General features: G+C 40.7%; 1 protein-coding gene across 10 annotated transcripts in view; it reads right to left on the bottom strand.

Moving 5' to 3' along the window:
- The window catches only part of ATP8B4 (ATPase phospholipid transporting 8B4 (putative)), a 345,053-nt gene that overhangs the window by 305,770 nt on the left and 20,721 nt on the right, over positions 1-18,562 (bottom strand). Inside the window, exon 2 of one of the 10 annotated variants that reach the window (XM_055538002.1) lies at positions 988-1,122. The exons of the other annotated variants lie outside the window; for them this stretch is intronic. The gene's annotated coding sequence lies outside the window, so the exon portion shown is untranslated. The remainder of the gene's footprint in view (positions 1-987; positions 1,123-18,562) is intronic. 10 annotated transcript variants of the gene reach the window in all.

The raw sequence follows: 18,562 nt of genomic DNA, 5'->3' as shown, positions 1-18,562 counted from the left end.
TAACCTCTTATAGTTTCATTTACTGCCTGGTACTTTCCGTGGTGTGTTTAGCTAAGTTCACCACAAGACTACAACTCAACTCCTCCTCCACCAATCTCCCCACCAATTACTTCCCCTTGGTCAGTTAACCTTTTGTGTAAGAAAGTAGGTTTCCTTACATTGGTCAACATCAACGACTAACCCATTACTGATAGCGTAATTTCCTATGTGGAACTTTCCATCCTCGATGAAGAGACACATGGTTGAGTTTTAGTTATTACTGAACTAACTCACAAAAAGAACAGAAAAGAAACCAGGGAAAGCAAGAAGGAAGACATTTCTTTATAAGTTAGGCCCTCATAGTGATCCAGATTTAGGAAGAGAAGAGATTCCTCCTCTACTACTAAAATTTCAGGAATTAAAAGTAAACTAAAAATATTATATATCCATGACTATACTAAAATTAAGCCAGTATGATTTTTAAAATAAGATACATAAATTCCTGGATGCTAAAAGTACTTTTGGGGACCAACGCCTCCCAGAAATTTGGACGTCTCTTCAAGGGCTCTCCTGAATATCCCTTTCAGTGCAGTCACTCAGACACAAAGCAGAACAGTGGGGTCCAGAAAGTCTGTTATCATCCAAGCCCACTCACCAAAACCAGGTGATCTGCATTTCACTTGTCCTTTCAAATGTGTTCTGAACCATGTGTTCCAGAGCTAGATGACCCAGCTCTAAACCCGATGGCCTAATCTAAGTCAGACAACTGGCATCCTGAGTTGTAAAAGTCATTCTAAAGGTTCGTTTCCAAATGTTCCACAGACAAAACTGGATCCTGGGTTAGACTGTTGGCCCCAGTGAGAGAAACACTCCCCAGAACAATGTACCTCTTGAGATCAGGGGAGCATGGTGTCTTCTTTGAACACAATAAGTGACCAGGAGATATCTGGGGGCTCTGTTTTAAAATAGATCAACATCATAAGCCATTAAATAATAGGGGGCATTTACCTGAAAGGAGGAGTCAATCTGGAAAGGATTCGATCTGGATGGTTTCAGGGTTCTAGTGGTTCTTGCACCTTCAAAACACAGGAGTAGCCTGACACTCTTTGACACTCACTCCAGCCCCACATTCTTCTTAGCAGGCTATCACCCGGCAAGAAAGAAGCATTTTGGCCATACGGCTTTTAAAAAGCTCTTCCCTTCATTTTTTTAAATTTTATTTTATTTTTATTTTTATCCCTGCAACATCAATAAGTATGAACACTCCCTACTCCTAGCATGTCATTTGGAAAGTGCAGGATCAAAGTTCAAGATCAAAGAATTTCGGGCTCCTAATCAGAACTATCTCTATTTCACACATCTGTCACCATTTTCTAAGGCCCAGTTCTGAACCAACACCTCTGCAAGACATTAGGGATGCCAAGATAAACAAGACCTGGTCTCTGCCCTAGAAAGAATCTTTCTAGCAGAAGAGAAATAAGTTCTGAATAAGTCACTTTGATACAATATAATAGAAACTCTAAGAGAAGTGTCCCTGTTCCAAATATGCTTTGGAATATACGTAGAAGGAGAACTTATTCCTGTGGATGTGGAAGCGTCAGGGAGGAAACTCTAGATACCACTTGAAGCTGAATCCCAAGAGATGAGTAGAGAAGATGTGTGTAGTTCCATGAGCCAACAGTCCAAGAGGAAAATGCCACTGGTAGCTTTTATATCCTCTGTTCATCTACTACTCATCCCACCTCAAAGAACAGCTGCCCTCTACTGCCACCTGGGTTTTCATTCCAAATGGCCAGAGTCACGCATCCTACAGCATTAATGAATGTGGAGGACAAAAGTGAGTTAGTGAGCACTTTCAGCACATCAGTAAAGGTAATTACTAGGCCCTGGGGGATCAGAAAGCAGGCAGGGGTTAGGCAGGAGTTGAATCCTGAAAGCCTCAAGTGCTGCCTTGGGCACTCGACCTCTGAGGAAAGCAAGATGGATGTGTTCTTACCTGCGTAAGGTGCTGACCCTGTGCTATACTGTAGAGTGTAAGGAAATGCACCCTACCGTGAAGCTGGAATACTGCACAGGGGGCATGGTGCAGGAGGTGAAAACTCAAGATGGAAGAAGGGAGACCAAGCTATCTGAAGTGGCTGCAGGATTATCCCACCCTCTAGAGATATCCCCTAAGGGAGGTAAACAGACCCCATTAAAAGCTTTCTTTGGGAAAATATAAATTCCAGACGAACAATAACAAAGAGTACACCCCCCCCCCATTTCTGAACACATTCCCACAAATGCTGAGCCGCCTTGAGGTAGAATGTGCTCCAGTCTCCAGGCCTAGGACCCACGCTGACTGAGTGTATGACACAGCTACTTCTGGCGCATCCTCATGTTTCTATGCATCCTTTTAGGTAAGGAAGGTGTTTTTCAGAAGTTCCCTTATTGGTAAGCCAATGTTTCATCTGTATCTGGTCTTTCAAGGGAGTGAGTGAAGTGAAGTCGCTCAGTCATGTCCGACTCTTGGCGACCCCATGGACTGTAGCCCACCAGGCTTCTCCATCCATGGAATTTTCCAGGCATGAGTACTGGAGTGGGTTGCCATTTCCTTCTCCAGAGGATCTTTCCGACCCAGGGATTGAATCCGGGTCTCCCGCATTGCAGGCAGACGCTTTACCATCTGAGCCACCATCTGTATCCAGTCTTTCAAGGGAAGCAGGCATGAATACATTCCCAGAAAAGGAGAATGAGATCTGGGGTTATGTCTCACCAGAGGGAAGAGAGAAATGATGGAGGCAGACACTAAAGTCCTGGCTTTTCCTAGCTTGGGCCTAAGCTTTCAAGAGAGAGTTGAGATATACAGAGGCACCTGGGAAATATGGCTGAGTGTCCTGTGTCCTCCAGCTAGACTGGATGCCCTGTCCACCATGACACTACATCCAGCGAGAATGGAACAGCAGGTGAGCACTGGAGGAGGACAGTGGCTTCAGGTACCTACGCTTGTATTCCTGCTTCCTGGCTGCTGATGAACAGCAAGGTCTAAATCAAGATGAAGATATTTCCTTGTACAAAGAGAATCCAGAGGATCTCATGAGGCAGGAGACAGATGGGCCCCAGGCTGAGCAACCAGAATTTGTTTCCTGTGGACAGATACTGCAAGATAAAGAGGAGGAAAAGCTGAACACTGTTCAGATAAGAGACCACATTTTTCTCTTTCTCGAGGTCAAGGAGACCTTCCTGACCACATATGTGAGAAAGACTCCTTGGAGGTCAAAAGAAAGGGGGTGTCACCTCATAGCAAGTAATGTCAACCTACCCATAGGCCTTTTCACTAGACTCCATCTTGGCTAAGAGATGCACATGCACACATGGGAGGACCCTGAGATAAACCAAATAAGGACACAGAATCTGGCGAAGCATGATGATTGTCCAGAGGAAATCCAGAAGAAATGCCCTATATAAGTGATTCAAACTGCTGCAAGGGCGTGACTTCTCTGAGCCCACCTGTGTGCATATCCATAGTTACTCTTTTCCTCCTAATAAACACTTTGCTTGTTTAACTACTTTCTGCCTCTTTGTAGAAACTCATTTTCTGTAAAGTTGATGGGCCAGAGCCTTGTCACTGATCTCTGGTCCCTGGTGGTCTTGTGGCTAAGATTCAGTGCTTTCACTTTCAGTGAAGTCACATGACCTGACTTCAACCTGTAGCCAGGGAACCGAAATCCTGCTTCAAGCTGCTGCAGGCTGAGGTCACTCAAGTTCACCAGCATGGATCCAAGGCTCTCACCTTGTCACTGGCACAGAGGCAAATGAGTCCTCCATTTCCCAAGATGCCATCTTGGAGCGGGGCAGGGAGAGGAGAAGAATCTAAGAAATCTGGAGCTCCTCTTGAGTAAGAAGCTGCACTTGCCCATCATGGTGTTGGTCTTGCTGTAATCTCCACCTGTCCAAGCCTGAAACACTTGAGGGTCTGCAACACCCACAACTCAAGGTCTCACACATAGCACGGAATGTAAGAGCCCAGGACCCTGTGAAGAGATTTCCTAAGTCTTGATGACCCCTCTTGGGGTCTCACTTTCTTCATCCATAAAATAAGAGTCTCAGACTACAATGCCTAAGCAACCATCCTAAATCTAACATTCCATAATAACAGTGATAAGTACAAACTCCTAAATAACTATACAGTACTTACAATTTTCTAAGTGCTTTATACATAGCCACTCAGTTCTTTCTTAAAACAATACTGTGACATATAAGCCTTTTGGGGCTTCCCTTGTGGCTCAGCTGGTAAAGAATCTGCCTGCAATGCGGGAGACCTGGGTTCTATCCGTGGGTTAAGATGATCCCCTAGAGAAGGGAAAGGCTACCCACTCCAGTATTCTGGCCTGGAGAATTCCATGGACTGTGTAGTGCCTAACCTGTCTCTGCTTCTGTGTAATTATGCCTCCTTTCACTCCTTATAGGAGCTGGTGTGAGTTTATTCATCCCCAAAAACTAAGATGTGTCTGGTTCTCCAATAATGTGCTAGGAATATAAACTCACTTCATTACAATCAGGTAAAGACAGCAGAAGCACCCCAAAACCTTATAACTTAATCCTTAACAACAATATCTAAAACCACTGATATACTTCAATAGTCTCATCTTCACAGTTAGTAATATTATTAGGAATAATGCTAACAATATGTATTATGTATTGATTAACAACAACTAAAATTAGTAATACCTTCAAAAAGATTATAAAATCATGCTATTACTCTTGTATGTTCTCAGATTTTTACCCAATAACAGAAATAAAAATGTTTTGTTCTAGAAATTTTAACTGATTATATTAGACCAAACTTTTACATGGTTTATCAGATTTACTTTGTCCTTTAGGCTATTTTTTTTAAGTTACTGCGAAGGAAAAAATACACTTATATGTACATTTATATCTCCAGTCCACTTTGCTATAGACCTGAAACTAACACAGTATGTAAATTAACTACACTTCAATTTTTTTAATTGCTGAATTAAAATGTATTACTAAAATTAAAAACTGATCCTCAATTCAGTTACTGTAAAACTTTGAAGTATATTTGGAACAACTTGGGCATGTGAATCTACTTTTCTAGTGGTAAATTTTATGAAATTTAACAGACCAAATATCTCCAGTGAAAATTAAGTGCCTACATTGAGGTACATATATATATAAAACACACACATGATTTTAAAGACTTAGTATGGAAAAAAAGAATGTAAAATATCTCTTTAGTAAATGTCTATATTTATTACAAGCTGAAATGGTAATATTCCAGATATACTGTATTGAATTGAATAAAATGCAGTATTAAAATTACCTTTAATGATTAAAAAATGTTAATGTGAAAAAACACTGGTTCTGTGCCTAATGATAACAGTCACACTATAATAGTAATTTAGCAGCTGGCCTATGGTTTGACATTTAGGAAGCTAATACAAAAATATACAATTTATTGACAACACTTAGACATATACTGTACTATTGAGTAATTAGTATTCTATTTCCTGAATTCCATTATTTGCATAATGAAAAGTATAGAATTGACTATCCTAAGTCTGTGCCAGAGATATAAAGATTAATTAGACATAGATTCTTACACAGAATGTTGCAGTTCAGTAGGAGAAATAAAAAATAAAATAAATTATTATGACAAATTATGCAGTGATAAGTGCCTGTATAAAGAGAGAAAGAAAGTTGCAATAGGAAGGGAAAGAGAAGAGATTCATAATCAAGGCAAACTCAGGATAGAAAATATTCGAGCTGGGCTTTGAAGGGTTGGTATGATTTATGTATATAACAAGGGTGAAAATCATTCAGGCAGAGAGAACAACAACAAAGTCAGAAAGAATCAAAAAACAGTATGGGCAAGAATTAACAAATACTGTGCTTCAATCTGCCAGATTGAGCATACAGAAGACACTGAAAAAAATTAAGGAACAAAAACATATGTTTAGATTATAGACTCTTACAATTATATAGGCAAGTGGTAATAATCACCTAACTTAAGGCAATGTCAATGCAAATGCATAACAAAGGATAAATTCAAGAAGCATTCCAAAGATAGAAACAACGCTTGGCAACAGGAAGGAAAGAGGGAAGGGAAAAGTCAAAGATGATGCTGAGTTCTGAGCCCTAATTCTAAAACAATGTTGGTGACCTTGACAAAAATCATGAAGAAGAAGAAAGAAGGAGTTCTGATCCATCTATTTGAGCCATATGTACTGCTGCTGCTGCTGCTGCTAAATCGCTTCAGTCGTGTCCGACTCTGCGACCCCAGAGGCGGCAGTCCACCAGGCTCCCCCGTCCCTGGGATTCTCCAGGCAAGAACACTGGAGTGGGTTGCCATATGTACTAGCCTCAGCTAACTTATCACCAAGCAGGAGAGAATGTTTCGAACCCAACAGTCACTTTGTGATTCATCAGACATGAGGGTGAAGTTACTTTCTCTCACAGAAACAAAACAAAAGCTGCACGTGATTAGCCAGATCTTTCAGGAGCAAGAAAATGTTGAAGTGGGCTGTCTAGAATGACTCAGTCTTAACTCAGAGCCTCAAAATCTAACCTTACAGGAAAGTTTTAAAGCCTTTATGTTCCCCTCTTTAATCCTTAACTAGTTGAAACCTGAAAGCTATCTTTTCTCTTTTGAGATGTAGTTGTGACATATTTCCAAACTTTCAGTTTCATCTACAGTTACAAAAAAAAGTTAGCATGACATATTCTCAACTTCTAAATTGATCAAGGAGGTACTCTAGATTTCATCATTTGATTTTGCCCTCTGTCAATATTCAGAATAGGCTTTTTCCACATTGCTCTTAATCTCTAGCCACACCACCATCACTTGATGGTATTACACATCAGAGAATCTTTCATTTTAACCTTGTTTCCATGAATCTTTCTCACTCTGGTTTGTAGGAACTGACTGAGATACACCCAGAGCTTTTGACATGTCACATCTGTCCATCACGATTGCTTTGGGTGACCTTTTCAGTATACATTTATCTATGCTCCTAGAGTCTTTTAAGTTTAAAACAATCTGGGTACAAATTGTATATTTTTCCAAAAGTGTGGACAGCAAACTGAAAATTCAAGTTCAAGAATTCCACACAGGATTGTATCTAGCAACACAATAAGCAGATAACTCTATGCTGAGCAATGGAGTCTCCTTCCTGGACATAAATTTATAATTGAAACCTGACATATATAAAACTGTAGGTAAATACTGATACCATTGGAGCAGAGCACCATAAAGAGAAATTTCTTAGGCTCCTCTTGTATTCAACTAGGAAACTTTTGGTCCAATTAAGGGAACACAAATGTAACTTCAAAGGGCTTCAAAAAGTGTGCAAATTTTCACTGATAAAAGTTTATCTCCTCGAGATTAAACTATACAGTCCTCAGACATTTACTAATCCTCTCACATACGTTTCAATGAAAGGTGAAGCTGTTTTATTTACTCCAACCTTGAGTGTGGAGATTTTCTTCTTCTGAACTATTGATGTAAGCATGACATTTAAATACACGAGTAGCAGCAATTCTATTTGAATATCCTGATTGCGTCAATTACCATGATGCTGACCATGTCCATTCCACTCTGAAGTTTAAATAAACAGGACCACCTCTCTCTGCTCTTAGCAGAGGATTTATAGGGGCCATGTGTCTGGCATTCGGAAAGATGTTGGCTTGCTCTCAGCAGTGATTACATATACAATATTGTCATATAATTTTCGGATTTTTCAAAGACTTCAAAGCTCACAACCTTCTGTGAACTTGCTATCTGGTTATGTTTATCATAGCAGGGAATAAAGGGAGAAGTGCTATACAGAGACTGTAAATTATGAGCACTTCACAAATGCATTTTGTATGTCTATAAAATGCCAAAATGTCCAAGAGAAAAACAGAAAGGCTAGTTGGTCTACCACCCATACAGGGAGAAAGCCAGGCTGGAGCAAATGTGACTTAAGTATTGGTTTGAAAGGGCCATTTAATTTTTCCATGATCAAGATATTTTATCCTAATTTTTTCCTTTGCTAAATGAGTGATGTTTAATTGGTAAGTAGAAATGAATTCATTTCCTCTCCACTCTCTTTTCTAAAAGTGACCAGATGTCCCATTTGGGGGAATTATCTTTATGACATGGTTCTGAGAACACAAAACAGGCCTTGTGAGAGAGCAGAGGTGGGTGAAGCCCACCCCTGCCACTTTGTAGCCAAATACCACTGGGTAAGTTGTTTTTCCTGTGGTCATGTATGGATGTGAGAGTTGGACTGTGAAGAAGGCTGAGCACCGAAGAATTGATGCTTTTGAACTGTGGTGTTGGAGAAGACTCTTGAGAGTCCCTTGGACTGCAAGGAGATCCAACCAGTTCATTCTGAAGATCAGCCCTGGGATTTCTTTGGAAGGAATGATGCTAAAGCTGAAACTCCAATACTTTGGCCACCTCATGCGAAGAGTTGACTCACTGGAAAAGACTTTGATGCTGGGAGGGATTGGGGGCAAGAGGAGAAAGGGACGACAGAGGATGAGATAGCTGGATGGCATCACTGACTAGATGGACGTGAGTCTGAGTGAACTCCAGGAGTTGGTGATGGACAGGGAGGCCTGGTGTGCTGTGATTCATGGGGTCGCAAAGAGTCGGATACAACTGAGCGACTGATCTGATCTGAAGTTAACCCTTTGTGTCTCAGTTGCCTTATCTGTAAAGGATCCTGCCTTATCAAGCTGTGAAGACCAAATAAGATAGTATGTGTATAGTACATGGAAGGCAATGGCACCCCACTCCAGTACTCTTGCCTGGAAAATCCCATGGATGGAGGAGCCTGGTGGGCTGCAGTCCATGGGGTCGCTAAGAGTCGGACACGACTGAGCGACTTCCCTTTCACTTTTCCCTTTCATGCATTGAAGGAAATGGCAACCCACTCCAGTGTTCTTGCCTGGAGAATCCCAGGGATGGGGGAGCCTGGTGGGCTGCCGTCTATGGGGTCGCATAGAGTTGGACACAACTGAAGTGACTTAGCAATACATGGAAAGTATTCAATGAGTACTATTATTATAACTGAAACACTAGATAGAAGAAATAAAAGTTTATACTTTTCACCTCAGGGATTTGGCCTTGAAGGACCAATAGAAATTATTTTTGAGAGGACTCTGAATTCTCTATTCCCATAGATTCTGTTCATACTTTACTAGAACACTTGGAATACTGATGTCCTCCTCTGCATCAAGCACTGAAAGAGGTTTCTCATACATATTATAGACATAAAATCAAGCAAAACGTAATGTCAATTTTTCCATGAATACCTTCCTGTTTATTCTCTCATTATGTTTTGTTCACCCAATAAGCACCTATTATATGCCAGTCAACGGGCTATCCAAATGCAGTTGTCCAATATCCCTGGCTCTTACCAATCAATGAATAAACTTTTCTAGAAAAGCAACATTTAGAGAAAGGCTTAGATACCCTATGCCAGAATGTTCTAGGAGGACTTATTCCAAAGGATGGAGAGTTATGCAACTACCTCTCTGCAGTGCTGGCTGAGGCGAGCCACTGGGCCTTTGCATGACTGAGCATCATAGTGCATCATCATGACTCAAAAGTGATCAGTTACCAAGTGACATTTAAACATCTTGACCAACTACCAGCAGCATTTTGCTTCAGTTATTGAAAGCTCCTCAGAGTGAACATGGTCCTGGGATAAGATGTGAAATCATCGGCTTCCCTGTGGCTCAGAGGTAAAGTATCTGCTTGCAATGCAGGATCCCAGGGTTCAATCCCTGGGTCAGGAAGATCCCCTGGAGAATGTAATGGCAACTAAGATTCTTGCCTGGAGAATTCCATGGACAGAAGAGCCCGGCAGGCTACAGTCCATGGGGTCACAAGGAGTCAGACAAGACTAAGCGATTATCACACTTTCGCTGCCTCTGAGGGTAAAAACACATATTGCCAGGAAGTACACAGCAGAGAGGCACAAAAAGAGTGTCATTTTTAGTCACTCTGCACCATGAGTGTCTGCTATCTCTTCCCTGTTAAGAACGCTCAGCAGGTTTCTCTCATGAAGTGTTGCCCATGCTCCTTAAAGCTGTACACAGGTTTAGAGGTGGGAGGGGCACCATTTTAGAGAAAGTAACGGAGAGGGACTGAAAGGAATCTAACATTTATTAAATGTCAAATGCCACTTTAATGATCTTTCCACTGTACCACACCTTGTAGCAAGATTTAAAGATTTGTCGGACATGACTGAAGCAACTAAGCACATTCTTCTCCCAAATTTCCCATTGATCACAATTTAAGTATCAACACTTTGGTAAGACTGAGCATAGCCTGCCAACTGCAATGCCCATCTCAGTATCACTGACAGCATCTATCACTTTTCTTCCTTTTAAAATCTATAAACAGTGCTAGAACACTGTCTTTCACACTGGAGGTGAGTAGACTAGGGCAACCTCTCTGGAGGGCAGCCTGGCAGTGTTCCAAACAACTTATATATGTGTTCCACCTTGGAACTTAATCCTCCCATTTCTGGGAATGTTCACTAAGAAACGATCAGCAATGTGGCAAATATGCATACATATATATATGTGGTGAGCAAATCACAAGGCATCCTTAGTTCATTTATAGATATGAAAAGTGAAAGTGTAGTCACTCAGTGTCCAACTCTTTGCAACCCCGTGGACTGTAGCCTGTCAGGCTCCTCTTTCCATGGAATTCTCCAGGCAAGAATACTGGAGTGGGTTGCCATTTCCTTCTCCAGGGGATCTTCCCAACCCAGGGATCGAAATTGGGTCTCTGGTATTGCAGGCAGATTCTTTACCCTCTGAGCCACCAGGGAAGCCCTATATAGGTATATCAGTTCAGTTCAGTTCAGTTCAGTTCAGTCTCTCAGTCATGTCCGACTCTGCGACCCCATGAATCGCAGCACACCAGGCCTCCCTGTCCATCGCCAACTCCCAGAGTTCACTCAGACTCAGGTCCATCGAGTCAGTGATGCCATCCAGCCATCTCATCCTCTGTTGTCCCCTTCTCCTCCTGCCCCCAATCCCTCCCAGCATCAGAGTCTTTTCCAATGAGTCAACTCTTCACATGAGGTGGCCAAAGTACTGGAGTTTCAGCTTCAGCTATATTTATATAACCAAAAAGTGTTCACTAGGCAGGTAGCCACACTAGAACACCCTGAAAGGCACTGTTGCCCACCTGCTAGCAGATACCAGAATTGAAGATACAATGCCAAGGAGGAACCATCATGTAATAAGTCAACTGAATTTCACTGACTGCAAATATCCCAATTTCAAATCAGAAATTAGAGAAAAAATTATTTTTAATCACTGCGTCACTTTTTACACATAGCCTTTTCTCCCTTTGCCACTCCTATTACTTCCCCATACCAACCACCGAGAGCACACCACCTTCATTATCCAAGAAGTCTACCTGCCTTGTAAATCCTTTCTTTCTTTCCAAAGTCAAAGTAGGCATGAACAGGACTCAATTGCTGGTATGAAGAAAACTGTGTGAATAAATAAATGTATCTGTTCTATAGATAGTCAATGCTACTTTGAGTGACTCTGATGTATCAGAGTGAAACTAACGGTGCAAACATTAGATAGTTCTCACTGCCTATCACCCTTCCACAAAATCTCAAGCTTGAACTTGAGAAAATCCATATTACCCTAGACTACACATATTAGGGGAAGAAACTTCATTTAACCACTATGTTCTAGGTCAAGTATTTTTATTAGAAATCACATTTTATCTTGAATCCTAGAGTTCACATGCACAGTAGGATAGTTTCTGCCTGATGGGCAGAAATTAAACTTGGGAAAAGCACAAATTGGTAGCTTCTTGCACAGAAGATAACACAAACAGTGCAGAAAGATCATCCCCTGGGGGTTCTGAGAGGAAGTACCTAGAACCTTAAAACTCAGCTTCCACTATCTGGGCTCAGCTTCCTCTGACCGCAGGCTCTTCAACTCAGCCCCTACCCACAAGATCACAGGGCCAGTCCAGTCCTTTTCTGATCCTGCACGTCTCCCTCTTACTGAGACTAAGTCTCAAGATTCACACATTTCTGCAGAATCTACCTCCTTATGCTCTTAGTGTTTATTTAATTACCTGTAATTTTCTGTTTAATGATATGTCCTCTCCTTAAGACTCTAAGCTCCCTAAGAACAGAGACTGTGTCTGTCTCATTCACAGCTTTATCCCCAGTACCTAGCACAATGCCTAGCATATTGCTGCTGTTTAATCAATTTTGTTCCTGGGATATTGTGACTTATAATAAGAAGAACAGGGACTTCCCTGATGGTACAGTAGCTAAGACTCTGTGTTCCCGATGCAGGGGGCCTGGGTTGAATGCATGCTCAGGGAACTAGATCCTACATGCCACAACTAACACTTTGCAAGCTGCAACTAAAACCTGATGCAGTCAAATAATTTTTTTTTAACTGAAGTATATATGTGGTCTTCATCCCTGTTACTGGCATAGAGCTCCTAAAACCCTTGCAATTTCCTAAGTGATAGGAGTAATTGAGGTGGCTTGTCTTTTGTTATGAGGTGACTTTTGGAGAGCATCTAACCATGGGGGGCTTGTTGCCAGTAGAACCTACCATCTAATTAGACTGTTGTGACATTCAGTCCAACCCCAAACCTCCAAGTACCGCAGAAGTTGGGTAACTTTCTCTCCCACATCCAGCCTCTCCCTGGAATACACCCCTTGAAAACTGGGGATCTACTTTGCTCCTATCAGGCAATCCCCCACCTCCAGGGACTGAAGTCCAATCTCTGAGCATCCTTAGGCATCCAAATTATGCTGGCTTCCACCTCTCTGCAAGCTCCACTCTGCTCACTTCCAACAGCTGCATCTTTCCCCTGGTGCAGGCCTCATCTCCTCACAGGCTGTATTTATCTACCAGTCTCACTGGAAAAGTCTCGCCCATTCTGGGAAAGATTGAGGACAGGAGGAGAAGGGGACAGTCGAGGATAAGATGGTGGGATGGCATCACCAACTCACAGACATGAGATTGAGCAAACTCTGGGAGATAGTGAAGGGCAGGGAAGCCTGGCATGCCACAGTCCTTGGGGTTGCAAACAGTAGGACATGACTTAGTGGCTGAAGAACAACAGTGGTTCTTCCTTATCTTGCCTCTTTTAATACCAATAGAATTCCAATTCTCAGTGTGGAGACCTCAAGAGAGAGTCCAAGCAAACAGACCCTCAGAGTGTCCCCAAATTCAAGACCTGAGATAGTACGGAAAAAAATACTGTGATGCAAGTTGCCAGTGTAAAGAAAGTTATGTTGAATCACCCACTACAATGTACTAAACTGTCTGAAACTCCAACAAAAGACTCAATAAGAGCATTTAAACACAGTCTACTTGGGAACATAGTTTATTCACAAATACATACATAAAATACTTTAAAAAATTCACAAGTGAAACAAAATAATATGCAGTTAAAATAGTGCAAATATTAATAGAGGAGGAAGCAGCCAAGATGGGAGGGTTATATCCAAGATGGTAGAATACGAACACCCTAAGCTTACCTCCTCCCAGGGGCACACCAAAATCACAACTATTTACAGAGCAACTATCTAAGAATGACCTGAAGACTAGCAGAAAATATTTTAAATAAGAAAATACAAAAAGATGGGTAGGAGGGGTGGAGACATGGTATAGTCAAGACTCATACCTTCAGGTGGGCAACCACAAACAGGAGGATAGAGAGAAGTTCTTCCCAAAGAGTGAAGGCTCTGAGATCCATATCTGGTTCTCAAGCTGGATGGGGCAGGGGGGATGGGAGTCCTACACTGGGAAGATGAGCCCCAAGCACTAGCTTTGAAAGCTAGCAGGAATTGTGTATGAGATAGCTAGAGGGCTGTAAGACATAGACACTCTGCTTTTAAAAGATAAATGCAAAGAATTCTCTGGTGGTCCAAAGGTAGACAGTCTACCTCACAGTGCAGGGGATGCAGGTTCAATCCCTAGTAGGGGAACTAAGATCCTACAAGCCATGGAACAAGTAAGCCTGTGTGCCACAACTAAAGAGCCTATGTGCCACAACCACTGAGCCTGCATGCTCCAGAGCCCGCGCACCATAAATAGTCTGCGCACCACAACGAAAGAAGATCCTGCAACGAAGAAACACAGCCAAATAAATAAATATCTTTTAAAAATACATAAATAAATAAAAGGTGAATGCAAAAATCTTACACACTTTAAGACCCAGTACAGAGGCAGTAATTTGAAAGGAGACTGAGTCATACCATTTCCTGATTTTGGCAAGCCTCTCAGAGAGGCAAGAGACAATGAGGACTTCCCCTGTGGACACGGGTGCTGGCAGCAGCCATTTTTGGCAGCTCATTCTACAACAAGGACACTGGTGCTGACAAGCACCATTCTGTAGTCCCCAATCTAGCCTGTTAGTGTCAGGAGCTTATCCATCCACCAGCAGGCCAACATCAGTTCCAGAGCTCCTAAGATCAACTAGACAGCTGCTCAAGGACCCAGCCTCACCCACTGGCAGGCCACCACCAAACCAAAGAACACCCAGCCCATATAGCCAGGCACCCTGTGACTTAGCTCTTCCCACCAGTAACCAGCAGCCTCAGCACAAGGCAAGACCAGTCAGTTAACCAAGAAGGGGGCAAGCTAGACCTAAAAACACAAGAGACGCAAGTTTGATCCCTCGGTTGGGAAGATCTCCTGGAGTAGGAAATGGCAACCAACTCCAGTATTCTTGCCTGGAAAATTCCATGGACAGAAGAGCCTGGTGGGCTACAGTCCACGTGGGGGTCACACAGTCAGACATGACTGAGAGACTAACACTTTCACTTCACTTTCACTAGAGCATATAGCTCTGGTGACAAGAGGGGAGTGTGATTCTGAGCCTCAAAAGCCCCTTATGTCAGAGACATGTCTGTTTCTCCAAGATCGTGAGATGTAGACAACCTACCTAATACATCTGCTCTGTGAACTCAGGAGAAGAAAGGATGAACACAGTGAGAAGTTTAGCAAAGAATTAGAAAATATAAAGAAAAACCCAACAGACTGAAGAATATAGTAAGTAAAAATTTTTTAATTACACTAGAATGAATCAACAGTAGATTAGATGACACAGAGGAATGATCTAGTGAACTGGAAGACAGAGTGGTGAAAAACTACGTGAAGCTGAACAGGAAAAAAAACTTTTAAAAATGAGGACAGTTAAAGAAACGTTGGGACAGCATGAAGCATACAAAAATTTGAAAGATAAGGGTCCCAAAAAGAGAAGAGAGAGAAAAGGGTAGAGAATTTAATAGAAATAATAGCTGAAAATTCCATAATCTGGAAAAGGAAATAGACATCTGGGTCCAGGAAACACAGAGTTCCAAACAAGATCAACCCAATGAGAACCACACCAAAACACACTGTAATTAAAATGCCAAAAATTAAAAGATAGAATGAGAATCTTAAATCAGCAAAGGGAAAAACAATTGTCTACATACAAGGACTCCCACAGGTTAATCAGTGAAAGTTTTACAGGCCAACAGGAGTGCCAGGATATATGTAAAATGATGAAAGTAAAAAACCTACAGGTAAGAATACTCGACCCCACAAGGCTAGCATTCAAATTTGCAGGAGAGAGAAAAGGTTTAACAAACAAGTAAAAGTTGAGTTCTGACCACTAAACCAATTTACAATAAATATTAAATAGACTTCTCTAAACAGAAAAGGAAAACCACAACTAGAAATTCAAAAATTACAAAAAGAAAAAATCTTATTGGTAAAGGCAAATGAAGAGTAAGAATAACAGATTAACCACTTTAAAGTGAGTAGAAAGGTTAAAAGACAAAAGTAGCACAATCATTTATATCAACAATAAATAGTTAAGGGATACACAAAAAGAAGTAAAATATGATGTAAAAAATATTAAACATGGGCAAGAGTGAGGTAAAATGCAGCACTGTTAGAATATGTTTGAACTTAAGAGATTATTAAAGAAAAAATATATAAACACATACACACACCACCATGGTAATCACACATATACCTCACGATAACCACAAACCAAAAATCTACAAGAGATACACATACAAAAAATATAACACTAAATACACTCATCAAATAAGAAAAAAGAGGGGAAAAAGGAGCAAAAAAAGAACTATAGAAACAATTAACAAAATGGCAGTCAGTACATACCTATCAATAATTACCTTAAACATAAATGGACCAAATGCTCCAATCCAAAGATAAGCAGTGGCTGAATGAATAAAGAAAACAAGACCCATATATATGCTGCCCACCAGAGACTCACTGCAAATCTAAAGAAACACACAGACCGAAAGTGAGAAGAGAGAAAAATGTCTCCCATGCAAATTGGAACAAAAAGAAAACTGGGGTAGCAAAATTTGTACTGACAAAAATAGACATTAAAATAAAGCCTCAGAGAGGCAAAGAAGGAATTACAAAGTGATCAGGAGATCAATCGAACAAGAAGGTAAACAACTGTAAGTATATATGCAAGCAACACAGAAGAGTCTAAACACACAATGCAAACATTAACAAACAGAAAGGGGGAGGTCAACAGCATCACAATCAAATTAGGGCAATTTAACACCCCACTTATACCAATGAAGAGATCCTTCTCAACTATTCTAAAAAACTAAAGAAGAAACACTCCCAAACTTACTTATGAGGCCAGCATCATCCTGATACCCAAAACAAAGACACTACCAAAAAAAGAAAAAAGAAATTTAATAGTCAATATCCTTGAAGAACAGATGCAAAAAAAACCTCAACAAAACTTTACCAAAACAAATTTAATAATGCCTTAAAAGAATTATACACCATGATCAAGTGCCCCTCCAGTAATTATACACCCGCCCCTCCAGTAATACCATGATGATTCAATATCCACAAATCAATCAACGTGCTATGCTGTATCAACAAATTGAGGAATAAAAATAACATCTCAGTCGACACACAAAATTAAAAATCCACTTTCGATAAAAACTCTCAATAAAGTGGATGTAGAGGGAATTTATCTCAAACTTAGGAAAGCTATCAGTCCGCAGCTACCACCACGCTTCACAGTGAAAAAAGAAAGCACTTCTGCTAAGATCAGGAACTAGACAAGGCTATCCACTCTGTCACTTTTAATTCATACTAGTGATGGCCCTAAAAACTGCAGTCAAACAAGAAAGAGAGATAAAAGGAATCCAAATTGGAATGAGAGAAGTAAAACTGAAGGATACATGCACCCCTATGTTCACTACAGCACAGTTTGCAATAGCCTAGACACGGAAGCCACCTAAATGTCAAATGTCCATCAACAGAGGAAAGGATAAAGACAGCATAGTACATATATGCATTGAAATATGACTCAGCCATTAAGAATGAAATAATGCCATTTGAAGCAACATGGATGGACCTGGAGATTATCATACCAAGTGCAGAAAGTCAGATAGAGAAAGACAAATATATGATATTGCATATATGTGAATTTTTTTAAAAAATGATACAAATGAACTTATTTACAAAGCAGAAAACACACTTAAGAGAAGGGAAGAATGGGGGAGGAAGGACAGAATGGTAGTTTGGGTTTGACATGTACACATTGCTAAATTTAAAATAGATGACCAAACAGAATCTACTGTATAGCCCAGGGAACACTGCTCAATACCATGTAATAACCTAAATGGGAAAAGAATTTGGAAAAGCATAGATACATATGTATAAATGAATCACTTTGCTATATACCTGAAATGAACACATTGTTAATCAACTACAGAAGGGCTCCTTTCAACATCTCTTGTAAGGCAGGTCTAGTATTAATGAACTCCCACAGCTTTTATTTCTCTGGGAAAGTATTTCTCCCTCACATCCGAATGACAACTTTGCTCTGTATTCTTGGGTGAAAGCCTATCTTTCAGAATTCTGAGAATGCCATTCCACTTTCTCTTGGCCTAGAGGATTTCTGCTGAGAAATCTGCTGATAACCCAATGAGTTACTGTCCTTTACTCCTGGCTGCCTTTAAAACACTTTATTTTACTTTTGACCATTTTAATGTGTATCTTGGAGAAGGTCTTTTTGCATTGAGATAATTAAGTGTTCTCTTAGCTTTAAGGGCTTGTATACACAGTTCCTCCCCCAAGTTTAGAAAATTCTCTCAGCTATTCTTTCCTTAAATAAACTGTTCCCTCTTCATCTTCTCTATCTCAGATATCCATTCCCCTAATGTTGCCCTTCCTAAGAGAGTCAGCTCTCATGGGATTTCCTAATTTTCTAATATTTTCTCTTTCCTTTTCTACTTATATCATTTCTTAATGTCTGACTTTGAGTTTGTTAATTCTCTTTTACATGTATCTGCTCTATTTCCATTGCTTTCCAGTGCATTCTTCATCTCATTTATTGAATTTTTCAACTCCAGAATTTGTTTGGTTCCTTTTTAGAGTTTCAATCTCTTTGATAAAGTATTCCTTCTGTTCATTTATTTTATTCCTGAGTTCACAAAACTGCCTTCCTGAGTTTTCTTGCAGCCCACTGAGTATCCCCATGACAAAGTATCCCCATCTTTGAATTCTCTATCAGTCAGATCACAATATTCCA

Source organism: Bubalus kerabau, chromosome 10 (assembly GCF_029407905.1).
Source record: "Bubalus kerabau isolate K-KA32 ecotype Philippines breed swamp buffalo chromosome 10, PCC_UOA_SB_1v2, whole genome shotgun sequence".
In the NCBI taxonomy this organism is placed as follows: domain Eukaryota; kingdom Metazoa; phylum Chordata; class Mammalia; order Artiodactyla; family Bovidae; genus Bubalus; species Bubalus kerabau.
The sequence above is the reverse complement of the archived record's forward strand: the minus strand, read 5'-3'. Positions and strand labels throughout refer to the sequence as shown.